The following is a 17,308-nucleotide window of genomic DNA, read 5'->3' on the forward strand; positions in this document are numbered from 1 at the left end:
TCATTTGTCAGACCCTTTGGTTTGGAAACCAAGAACTGTCAGTCATGAATTGTTTCACGCTGATATTTCAAAAGCTGTACCTTTAAAGCAGCCAATGTGAGTTATTAAATGACATTATATTAAACATTGCAATGCTTTTATAGTAGTTTTATGTTTTTATTTCTGGAGCTCAATAGCATCATTCCCTATTCACTATCATTATGTACAAGCAGCATTAACCTCTTAATCCCTTCTAAGGTTAAACGGATGACAGGTAGGGGTATGAGGGTTGTGTTTAAGTGAATAAACCTTTTGCTTTTAATGTTTTTACCTTTCAAAGCTTCTGCGATGCCCTCAAAGTCCGCGGGCAGCATGTCAGCCCTGGTGTTTGGCAGATTGACCATCTCTCTGAGTTGCTGAAGAGATAAACAGTCATATTTCCTGCGGCCTTACACATTCTTTCGAAACCTTTCAGTTGCAAAGTGAATAAACTATACAGTTATGTTATAGTTCATGTGGGTTTTTCCATGATGCAAGACATTGTTTTTTTCCTCCATGTATTTTTAATTTCGATCAACAGGTTCCTCTGCTTTATTTTCCAAACTCACAGCTGTCACTCAAATGGTTTTCATTCATTTCGAGGGAGTGAAGCAAGAGAGTCATACCTTGATGGTGCATGCGATTTGAAGAGGCCCTCGTTGGCCTACAATCAAAACCCTTCGCACTTTACTGCCTGCCAAAGCTTCTAGTGCATTCTGGGTAATGTCTGTGTCCTGTAAGTAGGCAACAGAGGGGATATTAGCCAGATCCACATTACTGTACACACAGGAAACGGTGGTTTATTTATTGAGGAAAGCGGACTTCCCTGAGTCATTACAGAAATGTAACTGATATTATCAGCTCACAACAAAGAAATAGTTAATGCCCAACTATTGCATCACTGTCTCACCAATGGCTCCTCTGCAGTGAATGGGTGCCGTCAGAATGAGACTTCAAATCACGAGTCCATAATCCATAATATTGCTTTCTCCAGTGAAAACTTTGTCTAGTCTGAATCAGGAGAGAAATCTGCACAGATCAAGCACCGTTAATAAGCCAAAAGAACTCTAAACAAAAATGTGGATGGATTTTGATGAGAAAGACAACAGGAGACGGAAGCATTATTATGGATTATAGACTTGATTATAGACTATTTTGGCCAGAAATGACGGTTTAAAGTTAAAAATGATGGATTTGTTTTTTTCAAACATGCATATTTTTGCTTCTCAAGACATTAACTGATGGACTGGAGTGGATTACTTGTGGATTATTGTGATATTTTTATCAGCTGTTTGGACGGCACCCATTCACTGCAGAGCATCCATTGGGGAGCAAGTGATGTAATGCTACATTTCTCCAGATCTGATGAAGAAACAAACTCATCTACATCTTGGATAGCCTGAGGGTGAGTATATTTCCAGCAAATTTTCATTTTTGGGTGAGCTATTCATGTCAGCAGGAAGTTTTAAACATTATCTATGAATTTATTAATTCAAAACTCTTCTCTGAAGTCTGAACGTGCATTGTTAACCATATGTGAGCCTTGTCTTGTGAGTCTAAAGTAAACATAACACAGTAATTATTATTGGTTCAAACATGGTGAAACTTGTTATTCAGTGAGTCAATAAAGTAAGTGAGTCCTTTAATTCAAACCATAAACACATGGGACTGAGATTGATTCATGAGTGAAATCAATGTCTTGTAAAAAATAACTCTATTCCCTAAACTAATACAAACCAATTAACATCCGGTAAATCGTGTATATATCACAAGTCTCTCCAAACTTGATCAAATAAACACAGTGGGCTCAGACCTTCAACATGTCCATAGGTGCCAGAAGTATTCGGGCCACATCCAGGGCCACATTTCCCTGTCCTAGAACCAGAGCCATCTCACAGCTGAGATCAGGACGCGACTGCAAATTACAGAGGAAATATTACAGTTTACAGAGTTGTTTAGGGGTTATTGTCCGTTGTACCATCCGACAAAGTCTTTAGCGGAGAAAACACCGGCTAAATCTTCACCTGGAATACCCATTGACCGATTTCCTTCGGCTCCGTAACTCTGGAAAAATATGGTGCAGAGGAGGAGGATTTGGTTTGGATTCAATGTTCATCATTTCTTCTAGACATGTTATAATCATACAGGAGTTTAAAATTAAGCAAAATACAATATAGCTACATCATAGTAATTCGTATTATATGTGTTAACCTTGATTTTTCTTATCAACTCCATAAAACCACAGTCAACTTGAGGAAAACAACTGTACATCAGTGGCGTGATATATATTACCCTCACACTGCCATTTCTCCCCTGCCCCTCCAGAGGTCTGTGCACGCCACTGTCACACTCCCCTAGTTATAAAAGAAAAAAAAACACTTTTCCCCGTTTCCACGGAAGATGCAAGAGACGCTTTAATGACTTATCTTGCTTTTAGAAGATTGTTATCTTTTTGGGTTTTTTCACTGACGTCACACAATAAACAACAATGAAAGTCTTACACTGTGATTTAAACAATGCTTTACGTTGCAAAAGAAATATAAGACAGAAGTATAAAAGAAAGTGTAAGAAGATTTTTTTTTTGTATATGTTTATACATTTTTATTTTCACAAATGCACAAAGTTGGATATACACTACTGTTCAAACGTTTAAAAAGATTAGTCTCTTATGCTCATCGAGGCTGCATTTATGACTGTAAAAACTGTGATATTATGAGATATTAGCACAATTTAAAATAACTGTTTTCTATTTTAATGCATTATAAAATGTAATTTATTCCTGTGATGCAAAGCTGAATTTATCATACATTTATCTATCCATATTGATTTACTTTACAGCACTTTTTTGCCCTTTTCGCATCTTGAGAGAATTTTTACAATGTGCAAAAACAGCTCTGAGATTGTTCTTTTGTATTCTACTGATGGAAGGAAAGTTGAAACAATGTAATATATGTTTTCACAGCAGGTAATGTATAATCACAGTCAGTATAATCTTTCAGTTTACTTTTACTTTCTATTCATTCAGCTGCTGTAGCAACGGATGTGCATCAAACCAGGCGGGTCAAAATGCAAACCTTGAATGAAATATAAGTCACTTTGGATAAAAGCACCTGCCACCTGCTCTGACTAGTATAATAAGTGATATAAGCGGTTGCATAGGGCCCTGTGGCCACCGGGGGCCCCACACCAGGGCTTCACACAGTAATGTCTGGTAATAATAGCTTTGATAAAGTTTGCTTGTTGTCAGTTGTGTGCGTAAAAGTTTGAAAATTAAGCGGTGGGACTATCAATCTGGTGCAGAAATGAGGAAAAATAGGAAAGAAATTGAGCAAGATAAGGGTAAGTGATGAATTTCACAAAGATGTTATTGAAATGAGGGTTGCTGGATCATTTCTTATCTGTTTAATCTGGTGTTCGTGAGCACTTTGAAGATGCTGGGCCAATGCAACAACCATGTCAGTGTGGTGCACAGTGTTATTACGGGCACTTCAAAATGCATGAATGATTCTAGATACCTTAATATCTGAACTGTTTGGATCTTTAGAATGCATATTAGCTTCTTTTCCATTGACCAGTTATATGTTACAACACTGTGTGAAAATTCTGTGCGATTTTCACATTGATCTGAACAAAAGCAGCATGGTTTTTTGGCGAATTGATTACCATTTCTTATAACCACAGTTTTACTACAAATGTCAGTGGAGCAAAATAATGGTTAATTTGTGGTTATCATGGTTTAACTATAGTAACCATGTTTTTTTTTAGTAAACCCTTGGTTAATTTGTGTAAGTGTGAGCAGAAATACAGCAGAAATACAGCGATAACCATGGTTACTCCTGTACTTCCAGCTCTCTCTCTGCCATATTAATCTATATTCTATGTGACTGTCAGGACACGCCTCGGTCTCCATAGTGTTGTGATTCGTCATATTCATGTAGCAGCAGTGGTGATGAGAGAACGCGCTTGAGAAACAGTTTAGAGAGGAGAAATCAATCTACTTATAAAATACTGGTCACAGATTTTTGGTCACTTTCTAAATAATAAAAGTATAGCGGATCTACTAATAATTATATATAAATAAAGTGTTTTTTTTACCGATGCAAATATGTAAGAAATGATGCATCACGATACAAATGCCAACTTCTATCCGATGCACACTTTTTTAAATCAATGCATCGCATCGTTAACTTTTATGCTGATGCACTGAAGCGAATCTCTGAATCTTACGTCTCTAATATACACACACATTACGTAAACACAAACTTTAATTTTGGATGCAATGATTAATCAACTTGTATATTTGACCCCCATATAGATTTGACTATGGCAATAAACATAAAAAATATATAATATATATTTGATATTTTTTTATGTTTATTGCCCATAGTCAATTTTTACTACACAAAACTGGCACTTGGTGAGTAATTAATATGGATTTACTACTGTCGTGTTGTGGTTTAGCGTGGTACGCTTGTTGTAACTCGTCAGTCGTCACATCTTTACCCACATTCACATTGCCATGGAAGCTGCATCGTTCATGCTGGGCCGTCTGAGTGAAAGTGTTAATGACATTCTGGAAAATTAACATGAGGAATCAAAGAAACATGCATTAGTTCATATTTACAGCAATGATTCATGTACTTGAAAAAAAAAAAGTGAATACACAAAAATGCTTAAGCTTGAGGGAAAACTAGCAGAGGAAGAGCTTGTTTGTCCTCAAATCTGCTGTCTGTAACACTCATGATGCTTATCACATGCACACAGGAACACTGTACTGACTTAGTCACAACATACTGCAAATCAGACAGAAACAAACATTCATGTTCTACTGACAGTAATCCAGCAATGAACAGCTGAATGATAGCTTTTAACTCATTCATTGGAGCAGAAATAAATCATTTTGCCAGTTCAGTTTTGGCTTTTGAAGATTAAATCAAAGATTTCTCATAATCCCATAATGCGTATTGATTAATTCAGTGATCTCTGTATGACAGGCATGAAACATAAAAAGAGACTTGATGTAACACAAAGCACACAGGGTTCATTTTTATTTCACAGTGACTAAACGAAGGCCTGACCTTGACCTCAGGATGATCACCGGCAGTCGCTCGTAAATGTCTACGGCTGCATCCCGCCGAGCCTGAAAGTGATACAATGAAATGAACAACCTCAAACGAACACTGGGTTATTTGTGTACAAATGCCAGCACACACTGTGAGATACTGACAATGATGAGTTTGTCTGTATACCACAAAAACTAAAGATCGGCATTCAAAAAAGTCTTCAAGTGCCAGATCATTGTGTCTATCTCAAAACGAGCAGCAGTTACTGCCTGTGCTGTGAGAATCAAATGTAGATCTGTAGATGTGGGATAAAAGTAAACATCAAACAAGATACCAGATTTTCCTGGACGTTTTTCAAAAAAAAAAAAAAAAACTTTCAAAATTGTCACGCAAAGCCTTGGGATGCTCGGGGAAAACCAATAGGTTCATATGCAATCAGCAAACCTAAAAAGAACCGAATTAGCTAAAGCTAGATTAAATCTTTCCTGAGAAAGTGTGTATGTGGCATGGCATGCTTACCTTCAGGAGCTGTTGTGCTGTGTAAAAACTTGCAGGACCTCCACCCACAATACACACTCTTGGACCGGATGGGGCGGACAACCCACGCACACCTGGCAACATGACAGAAACAATACCAGTACATGACACGACCTGAATTATATTACATTACACAACAGGGACTGATTGAGCATTCGCTTTACACCACACACAGTAAAACCTTCCACACACTGTGAATGTGATTTTTATCAGACGAGTACAGGATGTTTGTTCTATAAATATGTTTGTCTATTTATGCAACCAAACTTTGCTGATTGCATCTGAATTTATTGGTTCTCCCAGAATCTCCCGAGGGAGTTTTATTATTTTATTGCACTTATATTTGGCTGTTGAATTCCTGAAGACTGTGGATTCTAGGTTCATGGTCCTTCTTTGTCTTGTGATTTGTGCTTATGAGATCATCATGGGATAATGTGATTATGAGAAATATTTGATTTTATCCTCAAAAGCCAAAGATCTATCCATCCATCCATGAGAGAAACTAGGGCACCATGTGTCATGTGTCTTTATTTGACCCTGTAACTCTAGCACTTTCTATTCTTTTAATTCTACTTTATCTATTTATCTTCTTTTTCTTTAAAAAAAAAAAACACTAGCTTTCAATTTTTTCTATTCTGTCTACTTGTTTTTCTTTGTGTGTGTGTGTAATATATATATATATATATATATATAGACCAGAATATATATATATATATATATATATAAAATGTAAACCACCACAATCAAAGAAACAACATAAAATAAATAAATAATAAAAAGTTTTTTACCAAAGAGGGCTATGTGTTACAGAAAAATGTAATTTCATTTTAATTTATTTATTTAATGTGAATTAATTTCAGAATTTCATGATTCTTTCTTTGATTTTCCAAGCCTAAATACTTTGAACCCCACTAAATCCTACTATCACAGGAGCGCGAACACACACACACACACACACACACACACACACACACACACAAGCATACTTTTAAACTTTTCATCTAAACTTTTACAGCTGTGCTAGACCGAGAAAGTATGTCTGCTAGAGACGCAAAACTGTAATGAGTGAATATCAACTCACATAAAAGAATGTGAAAACATCTTTTAAGCTCTGGTCTGTTTTACAAGAGATGTCTGGGAAGATGTGCGGCAAGATGTCTGCAGAGAACTGTGTCAGTGTCAGACAAAGTTCAGCAGGAGGAAGAAAAAAAAGTACATTCTCTAAGGATATTCCAGGGTCTTTTGCAACATTGGCCTGGTGAGTTTGCGTGGGATTTGCCGTCAACTTTATAGCAATGTTCAGGACAAGAATAAAGTAAATTGTCATTTCCCCAATATATATATATATATATATCACATAGGTTTTTACTACCTGGTAATAACATACTAAAATAAATAGACCAAAGGAAGTTGTTTTAACACAGAAGTGTAGTACTCCTAAATCAAACCACTGAAAATCATGCATGCAAGAATGGAGTGAAACTACTGTTTTATGTTTAAAACAATAAAGGTAACAAATTGTGTGTGAATGTTAATGGAAAACATCTTACAGAGGTGTTTGTTTAAAAACAAGAGAACTTTAAGAACTTCTCCACAGACTGTGGGGGTGGTGTCTTGTACTTAGTGATGTTCCTCAGACCAGGCCATAATGATGCCGGGTCGTTGGCTGAAAACTGTTTTTTCAGCTTTTCAGAGTAGTTTTTTTTTGCCACTCTGATCTCCTTTGTCAGTCTGTTTCTGGTCTGGTTGTACAAGAGTTTATCCCCACTTCTGTAAGCATCCTCTTTGGCATGACGAAGCTGTTTGAGCTTCCCAGTAAACCACGGTTTATCATTATTGAATGATAAGAATGACCTGGTGGGGATGCACATATCCTCACAGAAACTGATGTATGAAGTTACAGTTTCTGTGAGCTCATCCAGATCGGTGGCTGCAGCTTCAAAAACACTCCAGTCAGTGCAGTCGAAGCAGGCTTGTAAATCCCACTCTGCTTCATTAGTCCATCTCTTTACAGTCCTTATGACAGGTTTGGCTGATTTCAGCTTCTGCCTGTAGGTCGGTATAAGATGAATCAGGCAGTGATCAGTGGGACAGAGTGATATGCATCCTTTATTGTGGTGTAACAGTGATCCAATATATTACTGTCTCTGGTGGGACATGTAATGTGCTGTTTGTATTTTGGCAGTTTGCGGGAAAGATTTGCTTTGTTAAATATTAGAACTTTGCTTTGTGGATATTAGAACAACTGTTCATCGGTCCACAAGGGGTGTGGAAGGAGGGGCCTGTATTATTCCTCTCAGAAAATGTAAATTTAGTCAGTCTGTATTTTCAGTCAAAGCTGCAGGGGAATGGAACTCCATCTTAAAAAACGGTTACTCACAACTCAGCACTGTCAACATTAGTAGCCTACTGTATTTTTAAATTTGATTTTAGACTTCTGTGTATTAATTGCTCTTGGTTATTTGCTTTCTCCTGTCGTCATCTCTCTCTCTTACCCTATATGTAGCTCAGTATTTTATTTTATTTTATTTAGATAACTTCCTATTGATTTCTATGTGGAATCATGTACTTGTTTTTTTTTTTTTTGGTTGTATATGTGTGTGTAGGATGCTCTGTTTTTGTTTTAAGGGTGACTTTAATATTCTGTCAAGAATAAAATAGCTTGTTGGGCTAATTCTGGCACATTTACAGCCATGTTTATTAATGTGTATTGCCCCTGTAAACAAATAAACTAAACTAAACATTACTAAACCGTACAACCACAACAAATTGCATTGTTGCAATTAAAATGTCAATATTATAACATGCTGCACATTCATTCAGTGTGTGAAAGTGGGTGAATGTAGGTAAAGTGGAACACATTACATTAACTTTTGTTGAATAAACAAGAGCAGGTTAGTCACAACTAGATCAGTAAAGTTTGTGAACAAACTTTGAATTTGGCTTGAGAAAGCCTAGCCTGAAAAATTGAAGCAGTTGTAAAAGCTTGAAGTTTGAAAGATTAGATAGATAAGATGTTGATAGCATGTTGCTAGTATGATTTAGCACATTGCTAACATGATTTAACATGTTCCTAACATGTTTTCGCATGATTATATGTTGCTAGCATACTTAGCATGTTGCTAGCATGTTTTACTACATTGCTAGATTGATTTAGCATGTTGGATAGTCATTAAGCTTTGCTAGTGATAGACAGCTTAAACTCTCTTATTTTACAAAATCTTTGACCCCCTCAATGAAAGTCTAAGGGACTTTTCGTAGTTTTGATCGTCAGTTTAAAGAAAATCACAAGTCGGATCAGTTAGAAAAGATATAGCAATGAGAAAACAATGAGAAATGAGAATATGGTGATTTTTGACAGGTTTCTACAATGGTTTTGCATCAAAAATACTACAATGAGAAAATCTCTACTTTCTCGTTTGAAGATGTCGAATAAAAAAGCTTTAGAAAAGCTAAGAAACCATTTTCATTTATTTATAGTAAATAATTACAAAAGCTGCAAGTAACACATTGAATAAAACATAACATTTTAAAGTAGAAAAACTGGACTGAACATCCTGTACTGGAAAATGAATTCAAACTTCCTTTTGGAAAAGAATCAGCCACAATAATCACTGCATAATTGAAGTGAACTTGAGTGAAACTTCAGTGAAACTGTCGGCGCTTTCCTGTGTTAACAATACAAACAATGTGGACAGCCTAACAGGTTTCACCAATGGAGATGAGATGAAGGAACGTGCATGACCGTTCGCCACTGATCATTTTGGGATTTCCTTGTTTGAACTAGAAATGCAACATTATTCTTGTCTGACTTCTGTTGAAGAGTGGCACAAATACCTGCATGATTGTTTGTTCATCTTTAATTGGTATGTCAATCAAACAAAAGCAATTAAACAGTTGCACGAGACAGGCCGGAGTCTCTGACTAATGATTTCCTGCACTTTAAAAACCCAATTTAACTTCTTTAAACAAAGACTGACACACTAAATGCCACTGTTTTCTTGTAATATTTAAAAGCGATCAATTATGCTTCAGTAAAAACTGACAGTGGATTCACATAAACCGAGCAGCTCTGTGCATTATTAACTGGTTTGACCTGCATTTTTGTTGTCTTTATCTAGTGCACTGCAAAAATGCATATGAGATATGAGAATATGATCATTTGCATTTGTACAGCAGAGAAGTTGCACTAATATTTACAAATGCTCTACTTTATGAAATACGTTCACTTTTTAAATGAGGGCATTTTTCCATCACCTGAACATGTTTGCACCTGTTCAGATAACTATCTGCTGCACCTTTAACCTGATCCTGGTATTTGTTAACCATTGTTATTATTCTTTTGACATGGATTTAACTGCTCAATTCCAGATTTTATTTTTAAACGGACAATAAATGTTTTATTTAGGGCGTCTCATTCAAAGAAACTCACATGGCAGACAAACAAAGCAGACACATGCCGACATGGATAACATGTCCTCAAAAGACATGAGGTTAGATAAACAAATTTCCCTATTCAGTCTAGGTCATGTTTTTATTTTTATATGTTGAACTTATGCAGTTCATGGTAATTTTCATGCATAGGTTGCCACTTCATTTCACTTCAATGTAAAGGGTTCAGAAGCAAGATTGGCTCATCAACCAGGCTAAACAATCGCTTCAAGATTTGCTGCTGATATACTGGGCATTAAACATGTCTACACAAAGACTGAGCATTTTTCAGCTTGTTTATGTATACTGTGGGCTAATTAAAATAAAAGAAAATACTCAAACAATCATTGAAATATATCTATCACCATGACTCCTTACGGGCTCAGTACATAAAAACACAGTAACAATAATTTATTTTGAAATATGATGACAATGCACTATAAAATTGAATTGCATTCAAGTCTTTTGAAGTCTTTAAAACATATGATAAATTATATTAAATTGTAAATATTTTAAATATGTTGTATTTTACTTATATTTCACTCAATTATTTTTTAATTGTGGAAACTCTTTCTGTGAACGCAGGCACTAACATCATTCATTTTGGGTCTGTTTTTCACACAAAGCAGTTGTTTGGCCCAGAAGACTTGGAGTCTTTGTAATTAATAAATTATTGACATAATTTTATGTGTTTTAAAGGTGCTGTATGTAATTATTTTGTGCTAAAGCATAAAAATACAATAATATGATTGCACATATTTAGTAAGCATGCCAGGTTCACATATTTATTTCTCAGATAAACAAGGCTACAGCCATTTAATCTAATTTGAAAAGCGCGTTCTGTGTCAGAATGTCTGTTTTTGTTTTGGTCTGTGTGACTCCGCCCACTATCAATTCACACAATAGGATTTCGACACCCCTGGTTGCCAGTTGGCGGAAAACACAGCGTATTGCAGTCAAGGAATCCAGCAAACTAACTGGGTCAAAGATCGCAGATTCTACCCGACCTCGGCATCCATCTAAAATGCTCTATGACCAGAGGAACATTAAAATACAGTAAATCAACTCATCAACTTACAGTGCAACTTACAACCCGCGTGAGAATCGAGTCTGAGCATGAGGGGCCAGGAGAAATGACTCTCGCCAATATTTTGAATTGGTACTACTGTACCCAGTTCAACCACTAGCTGTCAATATTACATCCTGCACCTTTAAAATGAATAAAATATGCAAATATTCTGCATCAAACCAGATGATAAAAAAAAGTTGTTAAACATTCATCTTTACAGTGTGAAAAGTCCTTAATATTATTTTAAAAACTGACAAACAAAATAACATCACGTGTACAAAAATAGTTTGAAGATACAGAAAACTAAAAAAAAAAACAAATCATGAAAAGTCCTGAGGTCTGTCAATACAAGAGTTTGTTTACACACTCAGAAAAAAGGTACGAAAGCTGTCACTGTAGCGGTACGGTAACCTTTCAAAAGGTAATAATATGTACCAATTAAGTACTAATACGCACACTTTAGGTATTAATATGTAAGCTACTAATATGCAACAAGTAGGTGTAAATAAGGTACCGCCTTAGTGATAGCTTGTACCTTTGCAACAATAAACGTGTTCAAAGCCTCGTGACCTGCACTGGATGTGAAACCACAACTACTACACAGTCCTGCGGTGTTGTTTAGATGCTCTTTCTGACTATTTACTATTCTCATCATCTTTTGTGGCAGAATCAGCTGTTTTATAGTCCTTCTGGGATTGACAAAACTTTGTGCGATTGTACTTCCTGTAAATGATTAACATTATGACGATGAAGACGATTATGGCGCCAACAGTGACAGTGACCTCAGATGTAGTCAGCTTTGCTTCACCTTTGATGAGAAAATAAATAAAAAATAATCTGCAATATCTATCAGTGAATTCAGACTCTGTTATGACATGGTTGAAATCATAAAAACAACGCCAGACTCATATATTAATTTTTTACTGTATATTTCTGCTACAGATTAGATAGAATATGTCTATTAATATCATGCTCTATGTACTTTGACTCATGAAGTCATTTATGATTTATGATATGGAGTTAACAAATATGGTGACAAGAGGTTGAAAAGCAGCTTCATATGTTCCTGTAAGCAATCTGTAACAGTAAACAATAGTAAAATGATAGAATATGAATATGATAAGCAATACCTTTTCCTGACGGTTTTATCTCCACCAGACTCTGTAAACAGATTTTCAAAGATTATGAGGACAACAAAACAAATCAAATTGGAAGCATTTAACTCAAAACATGCATTCAATCAAGTGTGTCCAAACCTTTAGTGTATATTGAAATAATTTGATGCATAATAAATACCAGCACCTTGTACATTCACACTGTAGCTTACCTGTTACATTAACAACAAATTCTGTTGTTTTCCTGTCACAGTTTGCTTGGAAAAATAATTAAAATTTTGCAGTCGTGATTGTAGTTGGATTGTAAACACGTGTGACGCTAATCTCTCGTACACAGGTCTCATTAGGAAACTCATTTTTGTAGATTATTGTGGCGTTATCCTTAAACATGTAGGATTTAATGCAGCAGTGATCATCTTCCTTACTGCAGTTCAACAAGATGCTGCAAGTGAGAGTTAATTCTTCATGCACAGTTCCAGTCACATCAGCGTAGTTTATGAAGGTACATGAATCTGAAAGATAACAGTTGATCTATTTAATACAGCAACTACATAACGGTCTAATAATTTATTAAGAATTAAGACATTTGCTGTGTCCGAATGTGCCTACTCATACTACGCCATTAAAGTATGTACTCTTTTGGTGAGGAAAAAGTACACACTTTTGAGTGTAAAATAAATTTTCCACTGGGCACTGGGAAAAAGTGGTCCTGCCTAAATACTTGGCTAACCTGTCACTGTCTGTCGCCAGCTCTAATTGGAGCAACTTCGAGCCCAGCAGAAACAATATTTTTGAGAAAGTGCTCCCAATCTAAACCTTTCCAAAACATGTTCTTACCATCACTGGCTTCACAGACAAATGCATGTGCCCAAAACAGTATGATCATTTTCACAGCATTTACAACGTCCATGGTTTTGCTTCTGCAACATAAGAATGACAATAATACTTAAACATCTTAATTTAATTTAAAAGGCATGAAGACAATAATGTGCTGACCACAAGAACAGCACTGAACAGAATTGAAACAATCTGAAGTCTAATATTCATTAGATTGGATTAAAAAGTTAAATACTGAATACTGAATAAAGAGATTCAAACACGTCACAGTATAGTGCAACAGCAAAAAAAAAAAAATAAAATAAAATAAAATAAAAAAAATAATTAAAAAAAATAATAATAATAATAAAATAAAAACAAAGCTAGGAAAATACTGATTTTAAATGTAATTAATTCAATAATGAAAAGTATTAAAGATGTATTAAAAAAATAGAATTGAAAAGTACATTTATTGTATATCTTGCTTAACAAAATCTATTCAAATCAAATGGTATTCGAAGTTTCTGCCTGTGTACAGCTTTTTAAATTGGTCGCTTATTTTTTGATTAGGAAGCTGCTAACCTCTAGGTTTGGGAACAGTGCTTGCATTATTGCTAGCATTGCACTAGCTAGTTGATTCTCATGCACAGCTGACAGAAACTGATGACAAGCATGACAAGAGACATGACTGAAAGTACTTATGCAAAAGCAAACAGACAACGCGGCATTCAGTGTTTTTTAAAGATAATAATCAGATGTGATCATAACTACGCTATTCTACCCAAAAATAATACAAAATGACGAAACTGCTGGTTTGATACGAACTCAAACAATGATAAACTGTTGTTTTTCTTTTAACTTCATGTTTTAACTGAGCTGCCAATGATATGCCACAAAACACACACAGCATCTTTAGCCTCAGACTAGTGGAAGTGCTCAATATTGCGTAAGACTTACATATGGCTTCAGTTTGTTTTCTGCCTTTCTGCTCTAATCTACTACTGAGGTCTGCCATTAGCTCATTTAAATATTTTAATGGCATTTCACATACAACAATACACGGTGTTCATTTTTACAGTTTTAAAGCATTTTCAGTATGTGAACTGCAACTACTGCAAGAATAATATGGATTTATTAGTACATACAAAAATAAATGTTATGTCCTAATGCATGTGTTTAAGTCACAAAGGTTAAAATCAGGTGTCTATTGGAAGTGGTTAAGGATTAGTGTATGTAATAAAGGTTACTGTCATGTTCAATGGTTAATGTTTAATATAAGAGAATTATTGTGCACTTACCAGATGCATGTCTTCTCCTTGAGCATTTTTCACTCCACACTGATTTCTTTATGTGTGACACAAGGACATACACTTAAATTGCTAATCTTTGACTTGCATTTTCCAATTGCAATTTGGAGAGATTCTCTCTGCACTCCACAACATGATTTATGATTTATAAGCAGGTGAGCCAGAAGTGAAGTGCAAAACCTGCAACACTTTAAAACATCAAAACAGTTCAATCAAAAGTGAAAGTTCTGCTATAAATTTTGCCGTGAAACAACGGGAAATTTTTGAGAAATCCTCATACAGCTATACAACATCTGCACAGTTCATAGTGAATCAGAACAAACAGCATGAAAACACTATAAAGACTCATTTATTACATATTCTGCAGATAATGCAGTCGCCTTCTCAGTTGCTTAAATAAAAATGCAAATGGTAGTACATTTTTATTTGATGTAATGTTGACACATAAAAACTGTGCGATAATAAATATGATTAATTTCCTTCACGTATATCATCATGCTTTCTCCAGCCCATGCACCACACCTAAATCTGTCAGTACTCTGTCATTAGTTTGATTGTCGTTGTGTGAATGGCTGATGATGAAATTAGGAAACATCCCTGGAAAGAGGAAACAGAAGCTCTGCGGCAGTTCAGAGGAATGAAAGAAATGAAGCTAGATCTGAAAAACTATAAATAAAGCTCATTACACAGTTACTGAATCAAACTGAATCAACAATGAACTTATTTTATTATACAATTATTTTATTTTGTTATTTATTTAAATAGACTTAATTTGTGTTCAATATATTTATTTTTTCCATATAATATTTATGTGTATTGTTTTGTTTTTATTTTGTTTATATGGTAGGCCTATATTTTCACTACATATGGAGTAAAAATTGGATTTTGTTTTTATATCCTTTGTCATTATGAACTCATATTATTAATGTTTGCATCAGCCACCTTGCAGATATTAATTAGCAGGTGCTGAAAAACTAATATTGATCAGTAAATGCACAATAAACATTTGCAATAAAATGAAATTAAGATCTCTTTGTTTCTGTTGTGAAATCAGTCCATGGTTCATCTGCCATGTTTACACTGGTGGTGGTTTTTTGTGGTCTCATCTGACTGTTATTGATGGAATGAGTGATTTTCTTGGCTCTGAATGCTCGACACGTGAAAGCTGTTTGCTTTCATCAGCTGTAGGATCATCTTGTTCTCTTTCCCGGAACAGTTGGTATTTCTCAGGCAGTTACTCCTGTATCTCAAACAGTAGCTAATGGCGTTAGCAACAGGTTATGGGTTTGATTCCCATAGAGTGCATGAACTGATCAAATATAAACCTTGAATGCAATGTAAGTTGCTTTGAATAAAAGCGTCTGCCACAGATCATCTGACCATCTACACCTCATGTTGTACTCACAAAGCCATCAGTATTTTGGGTGACCCCACAAACCCCTCTCATAAACTTTTCACCCGTCTGCCATCTGGCAGTACAGAAGCATTCGGGCCCTCACGGTCAGACTGTGTGACAGCTTCTTGCTTTTCTTCTTGTTTGCACCGTTTACTCAGTATGCACACATGCACTTTATGTAGCCCTGGGTAGTCTGTGTAAAATGTTTAGTTCTATTTTAATTCTCTTTAGTGCTTATTTTCTTTAGTTCTTACTTTAGTTCTTATTTAACTTTTATTGAGCTTATTTAATATAATTTCATTACAGTTTATTTTCTTTTTGGTAGTCCTATGTTCTGTGTTTTGTCTTAGCACCTTGTGCCTGGAGAAACTGTTTTGTTTAACTGTATTTCAGAAAACTGATCTCAAGGTTGATTTAAACTGTACAGGATTACGCTAAAATCATTCTACCTCCAAATCTCTTTTATTAAAAAAAAAAACCTTATAACCCCAAATATCTAAAGATTTCCTGCAGAGTAAGATAATAACTTGTAACTTGTCTTACACAAATAAATAATGCATACATACAGATCTGCTCTTTGTACTCTTCACCCACTTTACTAGTTTATCTGTAGAACTCACTCATAAACAGAGGATCCAGATATTCATCTTTAGAGAGTATCACAAGTCTTTATTAATTTCAGTGTCCTTTTTAAAAAAATAAGATACTGTGCAAAACCACACCATTCACACTATTATATAATATATAAAAATGACATTCATAATAGACATGCCTTGAAAGTCAGAAAAAATACACAGTTTGAGTTTAGCTGTGTTTCCTCTTAAAGTTCACAAAGGTTTGAGTTCATTAAAGTCATATACACTGATCAAACAGATCAATAATATGCTGTTATTTCACAGAAATCAATATAAAACAGAAACAAGAGTTTTAAAACCTACAGCCAGAGTTATATATTTAGTAGTTTGATATATAAGACGTAGAATAGTGTAGAGTTCAAATAAAGCTTGTGTGTTTCATGAGCACCACATGTAAAGTCACAATGAACAAAACTCAATGCTACTTTGAACACAATTCAATGCTATTATATCTCATTTTCTGGACGATTGTTGTCCTCATCATGTCTGACACTCAAAAACATCCAGTTCTGGCATCTACAAAGTTTGGTTTTGTTTTGCAAATGATCGCCATCATGAGGATGAGGATGATGATGAAACCACTCACAAGCACAGTGATGACAGTATCCTTGGATCCTGCTGCTGTCTCTGGTGGAAAAGATCCTGATGGGTTTTCTGGGTTCATACGTTCTGAGGAAACTGAAGAAATAATCAATAGTTGTATTAAATTATAATAACTTTCTTACCAAGAGTTTTACTATCATTTTCAGGTTTAATGGTTTTGTTAACAGGTTTTAAACCACTGTTAGTAGATTGAACATAAATGTACATTTGCAAAGATTTACTAAATTATAAGCAAAAATGTTACAGTATGCAGTACCTGATGTGTCCACAGTGAATTTTGATTTGCCCGGTCCACACTTTGTTTGCACAAAGAATCTG

General features: G+C 35.2%; 1 pseudogene; it reads right to left on the bottom strand.

The window, feature by feature from the left end:
• Positions 1-13,143, bottom strand: part of LOC107666923 (NADPH:adrenodoxin oxidoreductase, mitochondrial-like) — a 21,954-nt pseudogene extending 8,811 nt beyond the window's left edge.
• Positions 13,144-17,308: the final 4,165 nt, after the last annotated feature.

Source organism: Sinocyclocheilus anshuiensis, unplaced genomic scaffold (genome assembly GCF_001515605.1).
Source record: "Sinocyclocheilus anshuiensis isolate Anshui unplaced genomic scaffold, SAMN03320099.WGS_v1.1 scaffold1500, whole genome shotgun sequence".
NCBI classification, from domain to species: domain Eukaryota; kingdom Metazoa; phylum Chordata; class Actinopteri; order Cypriniformes; family Cyprinidae; genus Sinocyclocheilus; species Sinocyclocheilus anshuiensis.